Source organism: Dipodomys spectabilis, unplaced genomic scaffold (assembly GCF_019054845.1).
Source record: "Dipodomys spectabilis isolate Male_0828 unplaced genomic scaffold, ASM1905484v1 ptg000254l, whole genome shotgun sequence".
Taxonomy (NCBI): domain Eukaryota; kingdom Metazoa; phylum Chordata; class Mammalia; order Rodentia; family Heteromyidae; genus Dipodomys; species Dipodomys spectabilis.
Window position 1 is genome coordinate 1,608,364 of NW_024870931.1, and position 18,612 is coordinate 1,626,975.

The following is an 18,612-nucleotide window of genomic DNA, read 5'->3' on the forward strand; positions in this document are numbered from 1 at the left end:
GAGGCCGTGGGGGCTGTGGCTTCAAAGCTGGTGTAGGCCACAGGGCCTGTGGCTTCAGACAGGGTGTAGGCTGCGGGGCTTGTGGCTTTCTCCTCAGTGTAGGCCTCAGATCCTATGGCTTTTTCCTCAGCGAAGGCCTCGGATTCTATGGCTTTATTTGTACCATAGGCCTCGGATTCTATGGCTTCATTCACAGCGTAGGCTTTTTCTTCACCATAGGTCTCAGATTTCGTGGCTTTTTCCTCAGTGTAGGCCTCGGATCTCATGGCTTCATCTGAGCCATAGGCACTGGATCCTTTGGCTTTCTCCTCAGTGTAGGCCTCAGATCCTATGGTTTCATTCACAGCGTAGGCCTCGGATCCTGTGGCTTCATTCACACCATAGGCCTCGGATTCCATGACTTCCTCCTCCGCGTAGGCCCCGGACCCCGTGGCTCCGTCCCCGCCATAGGCCACGTGCCGTGCCTTGGTTTCCCCGCGGCGCCCCACGCGGGCCTCACAGTGGTACCAGCCAGCATTGGCCTGGCGCATCCTGTGGATCTCCAGCGTTGTCCCCCCATCATGGCCGCCATCCTCATTGCCCCGCAGGATGGAGCCATCGGGCCACGTCCAGGCCATGCGTGGTGTTTCCGAGCCCTGTGCCAAACAGCGCAGCTGCAGCGTCTGCCCCGGGGTCACCACGTGCATGTCATCGGGGTCATCACGGGGGTTGAGGGTCACCCAGGGTGCATCCTCTGGGTCCTTGGGGCACGCACGCATGCCGTCCACGTCAGACGCATGTGTGGCCCACACAGCCCGGCCCAGCGCAGCGTCAGCTCGGGCTGCAGCAGCCAGGCAGGCCGCGTTCACAGCCGGGCCACCACACCCGGAAGTGACATCGGCGACGATGATGAGGTGCCAGGGCTGCGCACCAGGAGGTAGGCCTTGCCCACATCCGGGTCATGGACATCCGGGAAACTGGCCTCAGGGTGAGCGTGGCCTCCATCCTGGTCATAACCGGGGCCTACATCCGGGTCTCTGTCCTCAGAGTGGGCGGGGCCCTGATCTGGGTCATTGACATCCGGGTCTCTAGCCTCAGGGTGGGCATGGCCTCCATCCTGGTCTCTATCCTCAGGGTGGGGGGGCCCTCATCCGGGTCATTGACATTCGGGTCTCTGTCCTGAGGGTGGGCGGGGCCTATGTCCTAATTATACTCATGGCCTACATCCGGGTGTCTGGCATGCTTGTAGGCGGGGCCTACATCCGGGTGTCTGTCCTGCTGGCGGGAGGGGCCTACATCCGGGTCTCAGGCTTGATACATATAGCCTACATCCGGGTATTTGTCCTGCAGATGGGTGTGGCCTACAACCTGGTCTCTGTCCTGAGCGTGGGCAGGGCCTACATCAGGGTCTCTGGCTCCCTGGTGGACATGGCCTATATCAGGGTTCCTGGTTCGATGGTGGGCATGGCCTACATCCGAGTCTGTGGCCTGATACATATGATCCACATCCGGGTCTCCGCCCTGACGGTGGGTGTGGCCTACATCCAGGTCCCTGTCCTGATACAGCTTGCCCCCATCAGCGTCTCTGCCCGAGGGTTGGGCGTGGCCTTCCCCGATCCATCTCCCGGGTCCCTATCCGGGTGGGCGTGGCCTGGCACCTCCAGGTCCCAGCGCAGCATCAGCGCGACATCATCAGTGTCGTCATCGCTTCCCAGCAGGTGGCGGGCATGTGCGAGGTGGGCAGGGTCGGCGTAGCAGGCGAGGGCGGCGCTGAGCGTCAGGCGCACGCGCACAGGGACATCGGGGGCAGGGCCGGGCCGCACGTCAAGGTCGCGCACGCTGGGCACGCGCCGCAGGTGGCAGGCAAGGTCGGCAGCACGGCCACGGGCGTCTGTCAGCCTCAGCCGCACCTTACCCACCTCCTCCCGTCCACCACTTCCTCTTCTTCTGCCTCCACTTCTGCTTCCGGTGGCTCCTCGTCGTCCACCGGGCAGGTGAGGATGCGCGGCGGGCGACAGCGCATGCATGGAGGCAGGCGACGCAGGTCCAAGCCGCGGCGGTCGGCAGGGCTGGCGCAGGCCTTGCACACCTGCTCCTTCCCACAGCGCAGCACGCCTGCAGGGGGGCATGGGAGAAGGGTGGGGCTGAAATGGGACACGCCCCCCTGGGGAGCTTCGGCCACGCTCCCGCCGCGCCTGACTGGCTGGAGCTTGGCCACACCCCTCCTGGGGGTTCTCAGCCACTCCACCGCCATGCCTGACTAGCTGGAGATTAGCCACTCCCCCTGCCGAGCCTCAGCCACACCCCTGCCCTGCCTGACTGGCTGGAGCTCAGCCACGCCCCCATGTGTCACCTCAGCCATGTCCTCATCTCACCTGACTGGCAGGAGATAGGCCATGTCCCTTGCAGGTCCTCACTAGTGCCTAGCCACGCCCAGCCACACCCCCGCCTCGCCTGACTGGCTGGACCTCGGCCACGCCCCGCTCTCCTCCCCCCCCCCCCCCTGTGGAGCCTTAGCCATACCATCACCCTGCCTGAGTGGCTAAAGCTGGGCCACACCCTCCCTGTGGAGCCTCAGCAACTTCCCTGCCCCGCCTAAGTGGCTAGACCTTGGCCACGCCCCCTGCAGCTCCTCACTAATGCCCAGCCATGCCCAGCCACGCTGCTGCTGCTTTTTACTGGCTGGAGCTCGGCCACGCCCCCCTGGGCGCCTCGGCCACGCCTCTGCCCCTCGTGACTGGGGAGCTCGGCTACTCACTTATGCCCAGCCACGCCCCCGTCCTTTCTCACTGGCTGTAGTTCGGCCACGCCCCCTCTCTGCATCGCCTCAGCCCCGCCCGGCCCTCTCATTGGCCTGCGCTTGACCATGCCCCCTCTGCTCACCTCGACCCCTCCCCTCCAGGTCCTCCATCCAGTGGGCACGGCAACCGCAGGCCCAGGGGTTACCCTGAAGGTGCAGCGTGCGCAGCGAGGCTGCGCAGGCCAGGGTGCCGGCGGGCAGTGCAGCCAGCCGGTTCCTGGCCAGGTGCAGCACGCACAGCGTGCAGGCCGGGACCCCGCGCACGCACAGCGTGGCCAGCGCCTAGGTCGCCAGCACCGCCAGCCGGCTCCCTTCCAGACACAGCAGCCGCAGCGACGCCAGCCCCAGCAGCGCCGGCGGGGGTACCAACTCAAGCCGGTTGTGGTCCAGGTACAGCCGGGACAGGCCCCGCAGGCCCCGCAGGGAGCCCGTGCGCAGTGCCCGAAGCTGGTTGTAGCTCAGCTTCAGCACCTGCGGGGGTGAAAGGGGGCATACCCGGGATCCGAAGGGCCACTTTGGCGTCACTTCCGCCCCACTTCCGGTCTCACTTCCACCCTACTTCCGTACCACTTCCTGTCACACTTCTGCTCCACGTCCGGCTTACTTCTGCCGAATTCCGCCTCTACTTCCTCCCACTTCCGAGTACATTTCCTCACTTCATCTGGTCCCACTTCTGCCCCATTCTCACTTCCTCCCTATTCCCGACTCACTTCCGCCCCAGTTCCGGGTCACTTCCTCTCCACTTCCAGCTGACTTCCGCCTCTACTTCCTCCAAGTTCCTCCGCACTTCCGGCCACAGTTACGGCCCTACTTCCTGTCACTTCCAGATCCATATCCTCACCACTTCTGCCCAACTTCCGGCTCACTTCTGCCTCACTTCAGCCCCGAATTCCTCCCACTTCCTGCCCATTTCCTTCCTTATTTCTGCCCCACTTCCCGTCCTACCCATGGTCCTATTTCCACTTTCTTCCCCACTTCCGGCTATATGTCATTTGCCACTTCTGGGTCACTTTCGCCCCCACTTCCTCCCCACTTCCTTCCCTATTTTCAATCCACTTCCGGATCCATATCCTCACCACTTCCGCCCCACTTCTGCCTTACTTCCGCCCCTACTTCATCCTGCTTCCTCCCCACTTCCTTCGCTATTTCCACTCCACTTCTCACTTCTGGAACCATATCCTAACCACTTCCGCCCCACTTCCGCCCCCTAGTTCCTCCCACTTCTTCCCCACTTCCGGCTTATTTTCGCCCCTACTTCCTCACACTTCCTCCATACTTCCTGATTTCCACCCCACTTCCGGCCCTACTTCCACTTCCAGATCCATATCCTCACTACTTCTGACTCACTTCCGCTCCACTTCCTTCCCTATTTCCACTCAACATCCGGCTACACTTCCGGCCCTACTTCTTCCCAGGTCCTTATCCATTTCCGTCTCACTTCCGCCTCCCTTCTGCCCCCAACTTCCTCCCATGTCCGTCTCTACTTCCTCCATTGATTCCCTACTTCCTCCCCACTTCCTTTGCTATTTGATCCCCATTTCTGCCTGTCTTCCTCCGCATTTCCCCCCTCCTTCCTCCCTACTCTTTTCCCACTTCCTTTTTCCTCCAACTTCCTTCGCACTTCCGGCCCTACTTCCTCCCACTTCCGTATCTATTTCCTCAAACTTCCGCCCCACTTTTTCCCCTACTTTGTCCCACTTCACTGTGTATTTCTGCCCCACTTCCTGCCAAACTTCCTTACACTTCCTTCCAATTCCGCCCCACTTCCACCTGCTCCCTGCACACCTGCAGTGCGCCCAGGTCGCTCAGGGCGCCCTCGGCGATGTCCTCGATCTCATTTCCGTGCAGCAGCAGCAACTGAAGTCTCGTGAGACCGGGGAAGGAAGCGTGGGTCAGGACCCGGATGTGGTTGAACCTAATTCAACAGGCGAGAGGACAGGAAGAGGAAATCAGGAAAACAGCCTGAAAACCAGCGCTGGGAGGGCAGAACTTTTGTTTCTGGGTCAGGGTCAAGAATAATTAATCATTACTCATCATCATCTTCCTTCCTTCCTTTCCTCCCTTGCTTCCTTCCTTCCTTCCCTCCCTCCTTCCTTCTTTCCCTCCCTCCTTCCCTCCTTCCTTCCTTCTTTCCTTCCCTCCTTCCTTCCTTCCTTCCTTCTCTCCCTCCTTCCTTCCTTCCATCTTTCCCTCCTTCCTTCCTTCCTTCCCTCCCTCCCTCCTTCCTTCCCTCCCTCCTTCCTTCCCTCCTTCCTTCCTTCCTTCCTTCCTTCCTTCCTTCCTTCCTCTTCCTTCCCTTTCTTCCCCCCTTTCCCCTCCCCAGACCTCACCCCAGGTTCACGCGCTCCATCTTGGGGTCCAGCATGTGGGGCACGGCCCTGAGGCTGCGGAAGGTGCAGTGGAGTTCGGTGGGGATGTAGCAGGCGCAGGTCCTGGGGCCGCGGGTGGCGGGGGCTGGGTGGGGGCCGCACAGGAGCAGCAGCAGCAGCAGCGAGGCCCAGTGGTGGGGGCCCCCCATCCTGGGGCTGGGATGGAGGGGGGGAGGCTGGGGATGGAGGCCCAAGTGTGGAGGCCCAGGGAAATGGAGGCTGGAAGTTGGAGGCCCAGGGAAGGAGGCCTAGGGATTAGAGGCCAGGGTGGAGGCTGGGGATGGAGGTCCAACGGGGTGGAGGCAAGGGGTGGAGGCTGGGGATGGAGGTCCAACGGGGTGGAGGCCAGGGGTGGAGGCTGAGGAAGGAGACTGGAAGTTGGAGGCCCAGGGGGTGGAGGCCCAGGGATGGAGGCCTAGGGGAAGTGGAGGCCCAGGGATGGGGGCCTAGGCGTTAGAGGCCAGGTATGGAGGCTGGGGATGGAGGTCCAGGAAGTTGGAGGCCAGAGGTAGAGGCTGAGGATGGAGACTGGAAGTTGGAGGCCAGAGAAGGAGGCCCAGAGGTATTGGAGGCTGGGGATGGAGGCCCAGGGATGGAGGCCTAATTGGGTGGAGGCTGGGGATGGAGACTGGAAGTTGGAGGCCCAGGGAAGGAGGCCCAAGAGGGTGGAGGCTAGGGATGGGGGCCCAGGGGGGTAGAGGAAAGTAGGCCAAATGGGGTGGAGGCTTGGGATGGAGGCCAGGAGTGGAGGCTGGAGATGGAGGTCCAAGAGGGTGGAGGCCCAAGGATGGAGGCCAGGGATGGAGGCTGGAAGTTGGAGGCCCGGGGATGGAGGTTCAAGGATGTGAGGTGACCTGTGGGGGTCAGGGAGACAACGGGGAGGAAGAGGAAGGAGAATGGGAAGAGGAAGGAGATGTATCAGAAGAACAGGAAGAGGAAGAAGGACATGGACATGAGGAAGAGGAAGGGGAAGAGGAAGAGGAGATGGAAGAGGGAGAGGAGATGGAAGAGGAAGAGGAGATGGAAGAGGAAGAGGAGATGGAAGAGGAAGAGGAGATGGAAGAGGAGACGGAAGAGGAAGAGGAGATGGAAGAGGAAGAGGAGATGGAAGAGGAGACAGAAGAGGAAGAGGAGAGGAAGAGGAGATGGAAGAGGAAGAGGAGATGGAAGAGGAGACGGAAGAGGAGACGGAAGAGGAGACGGAAGAGGAGACGGGAGAGGAAGAGGAGACGGAAGAGGAGATGGAAGAGGAGACAGAAGAGGAGACAGAAGAGGAGATGGAAGAGGAGACGGAAGAGGAGATGGAAGAGGAGACAGAAGAGGAAGAGAAGATGGAAGAGGAGATGGAAGAGGAAGAGGAGATGGAAGAGAAGATGGAAGAGGAGACGGAAGAGGAAGAGAAGAGGGAAGAGGAGACGGAAGAGGAGATGGAAGAGGAGATGGAAGAGGAAGAGGAAATGGAAGAAGAAGAGGAGATGGAAGACAAGATGGAAGAGGAGATGGAAGAGGAAGAGGAGACAGAAGAGGAAGAAGGAAAACACCAACCAACAGGAATACGATCAGGAAGTCGAGAGACACAAGGAAAAAGAGACCGGGAAGGCCTACTCTGTCTGTCTGTCTCTGTCCATCTGTCTCTCTGTCTATCTCTCTGTCTTTAGCTTTCTGTCTGTCTTTGTCTGTCTACCTGTCTGTCTGTCTCTGTGTTGACATCTGTCTGTTTGTCTCTTATCTGTCTGTCTGTCTGCCTCTCTGTCTCTGTCTGTTATCTGTCCATTGGTCTCATGTCTGTCTGTCTGGTCTGTCTGTCCCTGTCTGTCTCTGTGTCTGTCTGCCTGTGTCTGTCTCTTATGTCTGTCTCCCTCTGTCTGTCTCTTATCTCTGTCTGTCTGTATCTGTCTGTCTGTGTCCCTCTCTGTCTGTCTGTGTCTGTCTGTCTGTGTCTCTGTCTCTGTGTCTGTCTGTCTGTCTCTCTTATCTCTGTCTGTCTGTTCTGTCTGTGTTGACATCTGCCTGTCTCTGTCTGTCCGTCTACATCTGTCAGTCTCTCCCTGTCTCTGTGTCTCTGTCTGTCTGTCTCTGTCTGTGTCTCTCTGTCTCTGTCTGTTATCTGTCCATTGGTCTCATGTCTCTCTGTCTGTCTGTTCTGTCTCTCCCTGTCTGTCTCTGTGTCTCCATCTGTCTGTACATCTCCGTCTGTCTGTCTGGGTCTCTCTATCTCTGTCTCTTGTCTGTCCATCGATCTTGTCTGTCTGTCTGTTCCATCACTGTCTGTGTTGACGTCTGTCTGTCTCCACATCTGTTTGTCTCTGTCTTTTGTCTCTGTCTGTCTGTGTTGATGTCTGTCTGTCTGTTATCTCTGTCTCTCCCTGTGTCTGTCTACCAGTCTCATGTCTGTCTGACTCTGTCCATCTGTCTCTTGTCTCTGTCTCTGTCCGACTCTCTTCCTGTCCGTCTGTGTGTGTACATCTGTCTGTCTGGATCTCTTCTGTCTCAGTCTGTTTCTGTTTGTCTTTTGTTTCTGTCTGTCCGTCTGTCTCAGTCTGTCTGTCCCCGTCTGTCTCTTGTCTCTGTCTATCTGTCTCTCTGTGCCTGTGTCTATCTCTGTTGGTCTGTTCTGTCTGTCTGTCTGTCTTCCTGTCTCTGTCCATCTGTCTGTGTCTCTTCCTGTCTGTCTCTGTCTCCATCTCCCTTCCTGCCTGTCTCTGTGTCTGTCTGTCTGTCCATCTGTCTCCTCTGTCTGCCCATCTGTCTGTCTGTGCCTGCGTCTGTCTGTCTGAGTCTGTTTCTTCTCTGTCTCTGTGTCTACATGTCTGTCTCTTCTGTCTGTCTGTCTGTCCCTGTCTCTGTCTGTCTGTCCCTGTGTCCGTCTGTCTCTCCCTGTCACTGTCTCTACATCTGTCTGTGTCCTCTGTCTGTCTGTCTCTACATCTGTCTGTGTCCTCTGTCTGTCTGTCTGTCTCTGTCTTCCTGGCTCCATCTGTCTGTCTCGTCTGTCTCTCTCCATCTGTCACTTGTCTTTGTCTATGTCTGTCTGTCTGTCTCTTGTCTTTGTCTATCTGTCTCTGTGCATCTGTCTCTCCCTGTCTCTCTCTGTGTGTACATCTGTCTGTCTTTCCCTGTCTGTCTCTTCTGTCTCTTCTCTTTGTCTGTCTGTCTCTCTGTGTCTGTCTGTGCCGGTTTCTCTCACGTCCATCTCTGTCTGTCTGTCTGTCTGTTCTGTCTCTGTCTGTCTGTGCCTGTGTCCATCCTTCTCTTCCTGTCTCTGTGTCTATGTCTGTCTATCTGTCCTGGCTGAGTTTGTCTGTCTGTGACTGTGTCTGTCTGTCTGTCTTTGTCTCTTCTGTCTCTGTCCATCTGTCTCTTGTCTCTATGTCTGTCTGTCTATGCCTGTGTCTGTCTCTATCCGTTTCTCTTCCTGTGTGTCTCTGTGTGTACATCTGTCTGTCTGTCTGTCTGGGTCTCTTCTGTCTCAGTCTGTGTCTGTCTGTCTCTGTGTCTACATCTGTGTCCTCTGTCTGTCGGTCTGTCTGTCTGTCTGTCTGTCTGTTTCTGTCTGTCACTGTCTTCCTGGCTCATCTGTCTGTCTCTTCTGCCTCTCTCCATCTGTCACTTGTGTCTGGCTGTCTCTGTCTCATGTCTGTCTCTGTGTTGATGGCTGTCTGTCTGTCTGTCTGTATCTGACTCTTCTCTCTGTCGGTCTGTCTGCCCCTGCGTCTATGTTCTGTGTCTGTCCATCTGTCTTTCTGTCTCTGTGTCTGCCTGTGTCTGTCTGTCTCCCTGTCTGTATCTTATCTCTGTCTGTCTGTTTCTGTTCTGTCTCTGTCTCTTGTGTCTGTCTGTCTGTCTATTCTGTCTCTGTCTCTTCCTGTCTGTCTCAGTCTGTCTGTCTGTCCGTCTACCTCTATCGGTCTCTCCCTGTCTCCATCTGTCTGTCTGTCTGTTCTGTCTGTCCGTCTATCTCTCCCTGTCTGTGTCTGTGTCTCCGTCTGGCTCTGTCTCTCATCTCTGTGTCTGTCTCTTGTCTGTCCATCAGTCTCATGTTTGTCAGTCTGTGTCTGTTCTCTCTGTCCATCTGTCTCCGTGTCTCCATCTGTCTGTCTGTCTCATGTCTTTATCTTTGTGTATATGTCTGTCTGCCTGTGTCTCTTCTGTCTCTTGTCTGTCCATTGGCCCTCATGTCTCTGTCTCTCTGTGTCTGTCTGTCTCTTCTCAGTCTGTCTCTCTCTGCCTGTGTCGGTTTCTTCTGTCTCAGTCTGTCTGTCTGTCCCCATCTGTCTTCCTGTCTGTGTCTGTTTGTCTCTTCTCTTCTGTCTGTACCTGTCTGTCTTTTGTCTCTGTCTGTCTGTGTGACTCTTGTCTCTGTCCATCTGTCACTTGTCTATGTCTGTGTCTGTTTGTCCATCTGTCTCCTCTGTGTCTGCCCATCTGTCTGTCTGTGCCTGCGTCTGTCTGTCTGAGTCTGTTTCTTATCTATCTCTGTGTCTACATGTCTGTCTCTGTCTGTCTGTCTCTTCCTGTCTGTCTCTGTGTCTACATCTGTCTGTGTCCTCTGTCTGTCTGTCTGTCTCATCTGTCTCTCTCCATCTGTCACTTGTCTCTCTCTGTCTGTCTGTCTGTCCGTCTCTCTGTGCCTGTGTCTGTCTGTTCTCTTTGTCTGACTGTCTCGGTGCATCTGTCTCTCCCTGTATGTCTCTTTGTGTACATCTGTTTGTCTGTCTGTCTGTCTTTTGTCTCTTCTCTTTGTCTGTCTGTCTATCTGTCTGTCTGTACCTGTGTCTGTCTGTCTCTTCCTGTCTCTGTGTCTCTGTCTGTGTATCTGTCCTGGCTCAGTTTGTCTGTCTGTGCCTGTCTGTCTCTTCTGATTCTAACTGTCTCCGTCTGTCTGTCAGTCCTGTCTGTGTCTCTGGCTCATGTCTGTCTGTGTCTCTCAGTCTGTGTCTCTTCTGTCTCTGTCCATCTGTCTGTCTCTGTGTCTGTCTGTGTGTGTTCTGTGTGTCTCCGTCTGTCTGTCTGTACATCTTCGTCTGTCTGTGTGTCTCTCTGTCTCATGTCTGTGTCTGTCTATCCGTCTCTGTAACTACATCTGTCTGTCTCTTCTGTTGTCTGTCTGTCTGTTCTATCTCTGTCTCTTCCTGTATGTCTCTGTATTCACATGTCTGTCACTTGTGTCTGTCTGTCTGTCTGTGCCTGTTTCTGTCACATCTCTGCCTCTGTCTGTCTGTTCTGTCTGTGTCTGTCTTCCTGTCTCTGTCCATCTGTCTTTTCTCTGTCTCTGTCTCTCTGTCTGTGTCTGTCTGTCTCTATCCATCTGTCTCTCCCTATCTGTCTGTCTGTCTGTCCGTCTATCTCTGTTGGTCTCCCTCTGTCTCCATGTCTCCCTCTGTCTGTCTCTGTCTGTCTGCCTCTCTGTCTCTGTCTGTTATCTGTCCATTGGTCTCTCTGTCTGTCTGTCTGTCTCTGTCTTCTTGGTTCTGTCTCTTCTGCCTCTCTCCATCTGTCACTTGTCTCTGTCTCTGTCTGTGTCTGTCTGTCTGTCTCTGTCTCATGTCTGTCTGTATGCTGACGTCTGTCTGTCTGTCTCAGTCTGTGTCTGACTCTTCTGTCAGTCAGTCTGCCCCTGTGTCTATCTGTTCTGTGTCTGTCCATCTGTCTCTCTCTGTCTGTCTCTGAGTCTGTCTGTCTCTTATCTCTGTCTGTCTGTGTCTGTTCTGTCTCTTGTGTCTGTCTGTCTGTCTGTCCTGTCTCTGTCTCTTCCTGTCAGTCTCTGTGTTCACATCTGTGTCTCAGTCTGTCTATCTGTCTACCTCTGTCGGTCTCTCCCTGTCTCCATCTGTCTGTCTGTCGGTCTGTTCTGTCTCTGTCCATTTGTCTCTGTCTGTGTCCGTGTCTCCGTCTGCCTCTGTCTCTTATCTCTGTGTCTGTCTCTTGTCTCTGCCTGTCTGTCTCTCTGTGCTTGTGTCTATCTCTGTCTGTTGCTGTCTCTCCATGTCTGTCCATCTCCCTTCCTGTCTGTCTCTGTGTCTACAGCTGTCTGTCTGTTTCTTGTCTCTGTCTGTCTGTCTCTTCTACCTCTCTCCATCTGTCACTTCTCTCTGTCTTTTCTGTCTGTCTGTCTCTCTGTGTCTGTCTGTGCCGGTTTTTCTCATGTCCATCTCTGTCTGTCTGTTCTGTCTCTGTCTGTGCCTGTGTCTGTCTGTCTCTTCCTGTCTCTGTGTCTCTGTCTATCTGTCCTGGCTCAGTTTGTCTGTCTGTGCCTGTCTGTCTCTTCTGTTTCTGTCCATCTGTCTTTCCCTGTCTGTCTGTCTGTGTCTCTGTCTGTGTGTCTCCGTCTGTCTGTCTGTCCTGTCTCTGTCTGTCTCTTCCTGTCTGTCTGCACATCTTCTGCTGTCTGTGTGTGTCTCTCTGTCTGTCCGTCTCTGTGTCTACATCTGTCTGTGTGTCTCTTCTGTCTGTCTGTTCTGTCTCTGTGTCTTCCTGTCTGTCTCTGTTCACATCTGTCTGTCTCTTGTGTCTGTCCGTTTACCTCTGTCGGTCTCTCCCTGTCTCCATGTCTACATCTGTCTGTCTCATATTTGTCTGTCTGTGTCTGTCTGTCTGTCTGTCTCTATCTTCCTGTCTCTGTCTGTCTCTTCTGCCTCTCTCCATCTGTCACTTGTCTCTGTCTGTCTGTGTCTGTCTGCCCATCTCTCTGTGCCTCTGTATGTCTGTCTCTATGTCTATCTGTCTCGGTGCATCTGTCTCTCCCTGTCTGTCTCTGTCTGTCTGTCTCTTCTGTCTCTTCTCTTTGTCTGTCTGTCTGTCTCTCTGTGTCTGTCTGTGCCAGTTTCTCTCACATCCATCTCTGTCTGTCTGTCTCTGTCTGTGCCTGTGTCCATTTGTCTCTTCCTGTCTCTGTGTCTCTGTCTATCTGTCCTGGCTCAGTTTGACTGTCTGTGCCTGTCTGTCTCTTCTGTCTCTGTCTCTCTCTCTGTCTCTGTGTCTCTGTCTTTCTGTGTGTCTGTCTGTGTGTCTGTCTGTCCTGTCTCTGTCTCTGTCTGTCTGCACATCTTGGTCTGTCTGTCTGTCTGTGTCTCTCTCTCTCTCTGTCATGTCTGTGTCTGTCTGTCCATCTGTGTGCATCTGTCTGTGTGTCTCTTCTGTCTGTCTGTCTGTCTGTCTCTGTCATTGTCCATCCCCCCTCCCCCCTCCCCCCTCCCCAGGACTAAGTACTAAGTACTCAGCACCCCATTTCCCCCTGGCTTCCTATCACCCATCACCCTCCTCCTCCTCCTCCTCCTCTTCCTCCCTCCTCCATCAGACCCCCTCACCCAGGGACGCGAACCCGGGGCCAGAGCTCCTCACTTACCTTTCCGGGTTGGGGGGTTCACTGGAGATCCGAGTCTCTCGGTTGGTCCTGGGGGGGATGGGCGGGGAGAGGGGGTGGGAGGTGGCTTTGAACCACGATCCTCTGGATCTCAGCCTCCTGAGCAACAAGGAAGGCTTGGCGAAGAATACGCCAATGACGTCACCACCACAGTAACAAGAACAAGAACAACAATAACCATTGTGACCATAATAATAACTATAATAACAATAGCAATGACAATAATAACCATAATACCCATAATAATAATAACCATGACAACAATAACAACTATAATAACAATAACAATGACAATAATAACAAAAATAGCAATAATAACCATAATACCCATAATAGTAATAACCATGGCAACAATAACTATAATAATAACAATGACAACAACAATAACAATAATAACCATCATGACAACAATAGCAGTAACCATAATAATAACCATCACCATAGTAACAATAACAACAATAACAATAATAACAATAACCCAAACATCATGACAACAATAACAATAATAATAACCACAATACCCATAATAGTAATAACCATGACAATATTGATGATCATAACCATAATATTAACAATAACAGTAACAACCATGATAGTAAAAACAACAATGTCAATAACAGTAATAATAATAACTATGATGAGAATAATAGTAATAACAATGAGGAGGAAGAAAAGGAGGAGGAGGAGGAAGAAGAGGAGGAAAAGCAGGAGGAAGAGAATGGGTTGGACCAGCCACAGGGGGCGTGGCTTCATGGATGGATGGATGGGTGGGTGGATGAATGGATGGATGGGTGGATGGATGGGTGGATGGATGGATGGGTGGATGGATGGTTGGGAGATGGATGGATGGATGGGTGGATGGGCAGATGGATGGATGGATGGATGGGTGGGTGGATGGATGGATGGATGGATGGATGGATGGATGGGTGGATGCGTGGATGGGTGGGTGGATGGATGGGTGGATGGATGGTTGGGCGATGGATGGATGGATGGATGGGTGGGTGGGTGGGTGGATGGATGGATGGATAGATGGATGGATGGGCGGATGGATGGATGGATGGATGGGTGGATGGATGGGTGGATGGGTGGATGGGTGGGTGGATGGATGGATGGATGGGTGGATGGGTGGATGGATGGATGGATGGATGGTTGGATGGATGGATGGGTAGATGGATGGGTAGATGGATGGATGGGTGGATGGATGGATGGGTGGATGGGCAGATGGATGGATGGATGGGTTGGTGTGTGGATGGATGGATGGATGGATGGATGGATGGATGGATGGATGGGTGGATGGATAGATGGGTGGGTGGATGGGTGGGTGGATGGATGGATGGGTGGATGGATGGGTGGATGGGTGGATGGGTGGGTGGATGGGTGGATGGGTGGGTGGATGGGTGGGTGGATGGATGGGTGGATGGATGGGTGGATGGGTGGGTGGATGGGTGGGTGGATGGATGGATGGGTGGATGGATGGATGGATGGATGGGTGGATGGGTGGATGGATGGGTAGATGGATGGATGGGTGGATGGATGGATGGATGGGGAGGAAGAAGAGGAGGAGGAAGAGGAGGAGGAAGAGAGGAAGAGGAGAAGGAAGAAGAGAAAGAGGAGGAGGACGGGAGAAAGAGGAGGAGGAGGAAGAGGAGGACCCTGACACCGTGCACCACTAAGGTGGGTTTTCCATTACCTCTGGGACCTGGGACCCTAGTACCCCAGATTCCTGTGACCTGTGACCCCTGCACCACCTGAACTCTGCACCCCAGGACCTTTGCTCCCTGGGCTTTTCTCCTCTGAACTTGGGGGAACCTAGGACCCAGCACCCCCCTGACAGATGCCCTCCCTCACCCCCCAGATTGGTGACCTCTGATCCCTGCACCCCTGAACTTCCCATTCCCCCTCTTCCTGACCCCCTCACCCCTGAACTTTGCACCCCAGGACCTTGGCTCCCTGATCTTGGCCATGTCCCAGGTGTCCCCCCTCCCCTGACCTCTGTCTCCCCCCTCCTTGACCTTTGAACTCCTTTGCTGGCTGCACCCCAGGACCTTTGCTCTCTGGGCCTTTGACCCCCTCTTCCCAGGATTCCTTGTGCTTTACCCCCAATGAACTTTGGGGTCCTGGGAACCCCAGGATTGACCATGTTTCCCCCTGCATCTCCCTGACCCCTGACCTGTCCTCCTTGACCCCCCCAGAATCCCCAAATCCCTCCACCTCCCCCTTTCCCCCCTCCCAGGATCCCCTGTACCCCAAGATCCCCTCACCCCCCTCCACCCCTCGTCCAGGCCCCCTCACCTGGTCTGTCTGTCTGTCTGTCTGTCTGTCTGTCTGTCTGTCCTGTGTCTCCAGACAGCACAGCACAGCTTGGGGCTCCTCTTTTATCCGCCCAGGCCCAGATTTCCCCGCCCCGCCACGCTGCAGCCTGAGCCTCAGCTCCGCCCCACACAGCCTGGGCTGAGGGGGGGGTCAGTGGGAAAAGGAGGGAGGGGAAGCAGGGAAGAAAAAGGGGGGGTGAGGGTCGGGGAGAGGGGGATGGGGAGACCTGAATCCCCCCACCAGGCCAGGCGGGGAAGGGGGTGATGCTGGGGAGGGGGAGGGAGAAATGGCCGAAGAGAAAGTTCTGGAAGAAAAGAGAGAGGAGGAGGAGGAGGAGGGGAGAGGAAGGGGAAAAGGCTGGACCTGTGGGGTGGGGGGGCACAGAGCTGAGAAAGAGGGAGTGTGGGGGGGCGGGGGGGAGGGGGGGACAGACAGACAGAGAGGAAACGCAGCCAGAAAGACAGAGGAATGGAGTCAGAGACAGACACAGAGAGACAGAGAGACACAAACAGACCGACAGACACACAGACAGACACACAGATAGACAGAGACAGACAGAGACAGACAGACACACAGACAGGCAGATAAAAAGGGACAGACACACAGACAGACAGAGAGGGAAAAATAGACAGACACAGAGAGACAGACAGAGAGATACAGACATACAAATATAGACAGACAGAGACAGAGAGACAGACAGAGACAGAGAGACAGACAGACAGACACAGAGAGAGATGAACAGAGACAGACAGACTCAGAGAGACAGAAACAGACAGACAGAGAGAATGACAGATGGACAGACAGAGACAGAGAGACAAAACACAGACAGAAACAGATAAACAGAGAGAGACAGAGACACAGAGACACAGAGAGACACACAGACAGAGAGAGATGGAGAGACAGACACAAATACAGAGAAACACAAGAGACAGACAGACACACAGAGAGGCAGATGAACAGGGACAGACACAGACAGAGAGAGAAAAATAGACAGACAGACACAGACAGACAGACAGAGAGATACAGACAGATAAATATAGAGACAGACAGACAGAGACAGAGAGAAAGACAGACACAGAGACAGAGAGAGAGATGAACAGAGACAGACATGGACAGAGACACAGACAGAGACAGACAGACACAGATAGACAGAGACCAACAGATACAGAGACAGACAGACACAGAGAATGACAGATGGACAGACAGAGACAGAGACAAACAGACAGAGAGAGACAGATGAACACAGACAGACAGACTCACAGACATAGACAGACGGACGGACACAGAGAGACAGAGACAAATACAGAGAAACACAAGAGACAGACAGACACACAGAGAGGTAAATGAACATGGACAGACATACAGACAGAAACAGAAAAATAAACACAGAGCGATAGGCAGAGAGATACAGACAAACAGACACAGAGAGACAGATGAACAGAGACAGACAGACAGAGACAGACATGGACATAGAGATAGACACAGAGACAAATAGAGACCGAGAGACACACAGACAGGGACAGACAGACAAAGAGACAGAGACAAATATATAGAGAGAAACACAGACAGACAGACACAGAGAGAGAGATGAACAGAGACAGTCAGACACAGAGACAGACACACAGATAGACAGAGAAAGACAGAGACAGACAGACAAACACACAGATACAGGGACAGACAGACAGAGACACACACAAACACAGAAAAATGGAGTCAGAGACAGATAGACAGACCCAGAGAGAGACAGAGAGATAGACAGACACAGACAGATAACCAGAGACAGACAGACAGACACAGACAAAGACACAAATGGACATAGAGACAGACAGACAGACACAGAGATAAACAGACAGACTTAGAAACAGATAGACAGAAAGTCACAAAGAGAAACAGAGACAGACAGAAATAGAGATAGACAGACAGACAGACACAGAGAGACAGATGTACAGAGACAGACAGAGAAATAGACAGAGAAACAGACAGAGACAGATGGACAGACAAATGGACAGACAGAGACAGACAGAGACAGACAAATGGACAGACACAGAGACACAGAGTCAGACAGGGACAGACTGACGTACAGACAGAACCATAGAGACAGAGAAATGGTAAAAGAGAAAAAAGGAGTCAGAGACAGACAGACGGATGGACAGACTGACAGAGACAAATACAGAGTGAGACATAGACAGAGAGACAAACGGACAGAGACAGATAGAGATTGAGACACACAGAGACAGACAGACAGACAGATGAAGACAGACAGACAGACACACAGAGAGACCGACAGACAAACAGAGACAGACACAGAAAAATACAGAGAAACACAGAGACAGACAGACACACAGAGAGACAGATGAACAGACACAAACAGACAGAAAAATGGAGTCAGAAACAGACAGACAGACAGACAGACAGACAGACAGAGACAGAAAGAGGCAGACACAGACATAGATAGCCAGACAGACAGATGAACAGAGGCAGAGATAGACAGACAGAGACAGACAGACAGGCTGAGCTGGCCTGGCGGAACGCCATTGCGCTTGCGCACAGGGTTAGGCAGCTGGGAGGGGCTGAGCCAGCCTGCGCCAATGCGCATGCGCACAGGGTTCGTCAGCGGGGAGGGGCCTAGCGCTCCCGGCGAATCGCCGCTGCGCATGCGTGTCCCTTGGCTGCTTGTTCCCTCTGCCCTCCCGCGTGTGGACCCACGGCGCATGCGCACAGGTTGAATCGGCCGGGAGGCGCAGAGCGGACCCTGGAGGGTCGAGTTGCGCATGCGCACAGCGTGAGTCCGCCGGGAGGTGCCTAGGGGACCCCGGAGGATCGAGGTTCCGTCCGCGTTGCGCATGCGCACTGGGTGAGTCGGCCGGTACCGTCCGGGCCGCGCGTGTGGTGCGTGCATGTGTGGGATTCCCTCGGTTGCTCTGGTTGGTACTGCACATGCGTGCCACCTGGGGGCGAGGTCCTCTGCGCTGCACTGCACATGCATGAGCCAGCACGCCCGGTCCCTTCCCCCCCCCCCCCCCCACGCCGAGCAGGAACACGCATGCGTGTGCTCCAGGGCTCTGCGGGGTACAGATCTGCGCCTGCGCGGGAGTGGGCTGCGCTGCCCTGCAACGCGCATGCGCGGTTCCCAGAGACAGAGAGACTGACAGACAGACACAGGGACAGTGAGACAGAGTCAGACAGACACGGACAGACACAGACACACAGATGGACAAAGAGAGACACAGACAGATAGATGGACAGACAGACACAGAGAAGACAGAGACATGGGCAGGCATAGACAGACAGACACAGAATGACAGACAGAGAGACAGACAGACAGACAGAGGCAGAGCCAGACAGACAGGGAATGACAGAGAGAGACAGACAGACACAGGCAGACAGACAGAGACGGACAGACATAGAGCAAGACAGACACTGGGACAAAGACAGACAGAGACAGACACACAGATGGACACAGAGAGAGACACAGACAGACAGATGGACAGACAGACAGAGGCAGAGACAGACACAGACATAGAGAAAGACAGACAGACACAGAGAATGACAGACAGACACGAAAGACAGAGAATGACAGAGAGACATAGACAGACAGACACACAGACAGACAGATACTGACACAGACAAAGAAAGACAGAACGAGACCCAGACAGACACAGGAGACAGAGACAGAGAGACAAAGAGACAGGCAGACACAGAAGTCAGAAGTAGACTGATGACAGACAGACCGAGACAGACAAAGACAGAATGAGACAGAGACAGACAGACAGTGAGACAGACATGGA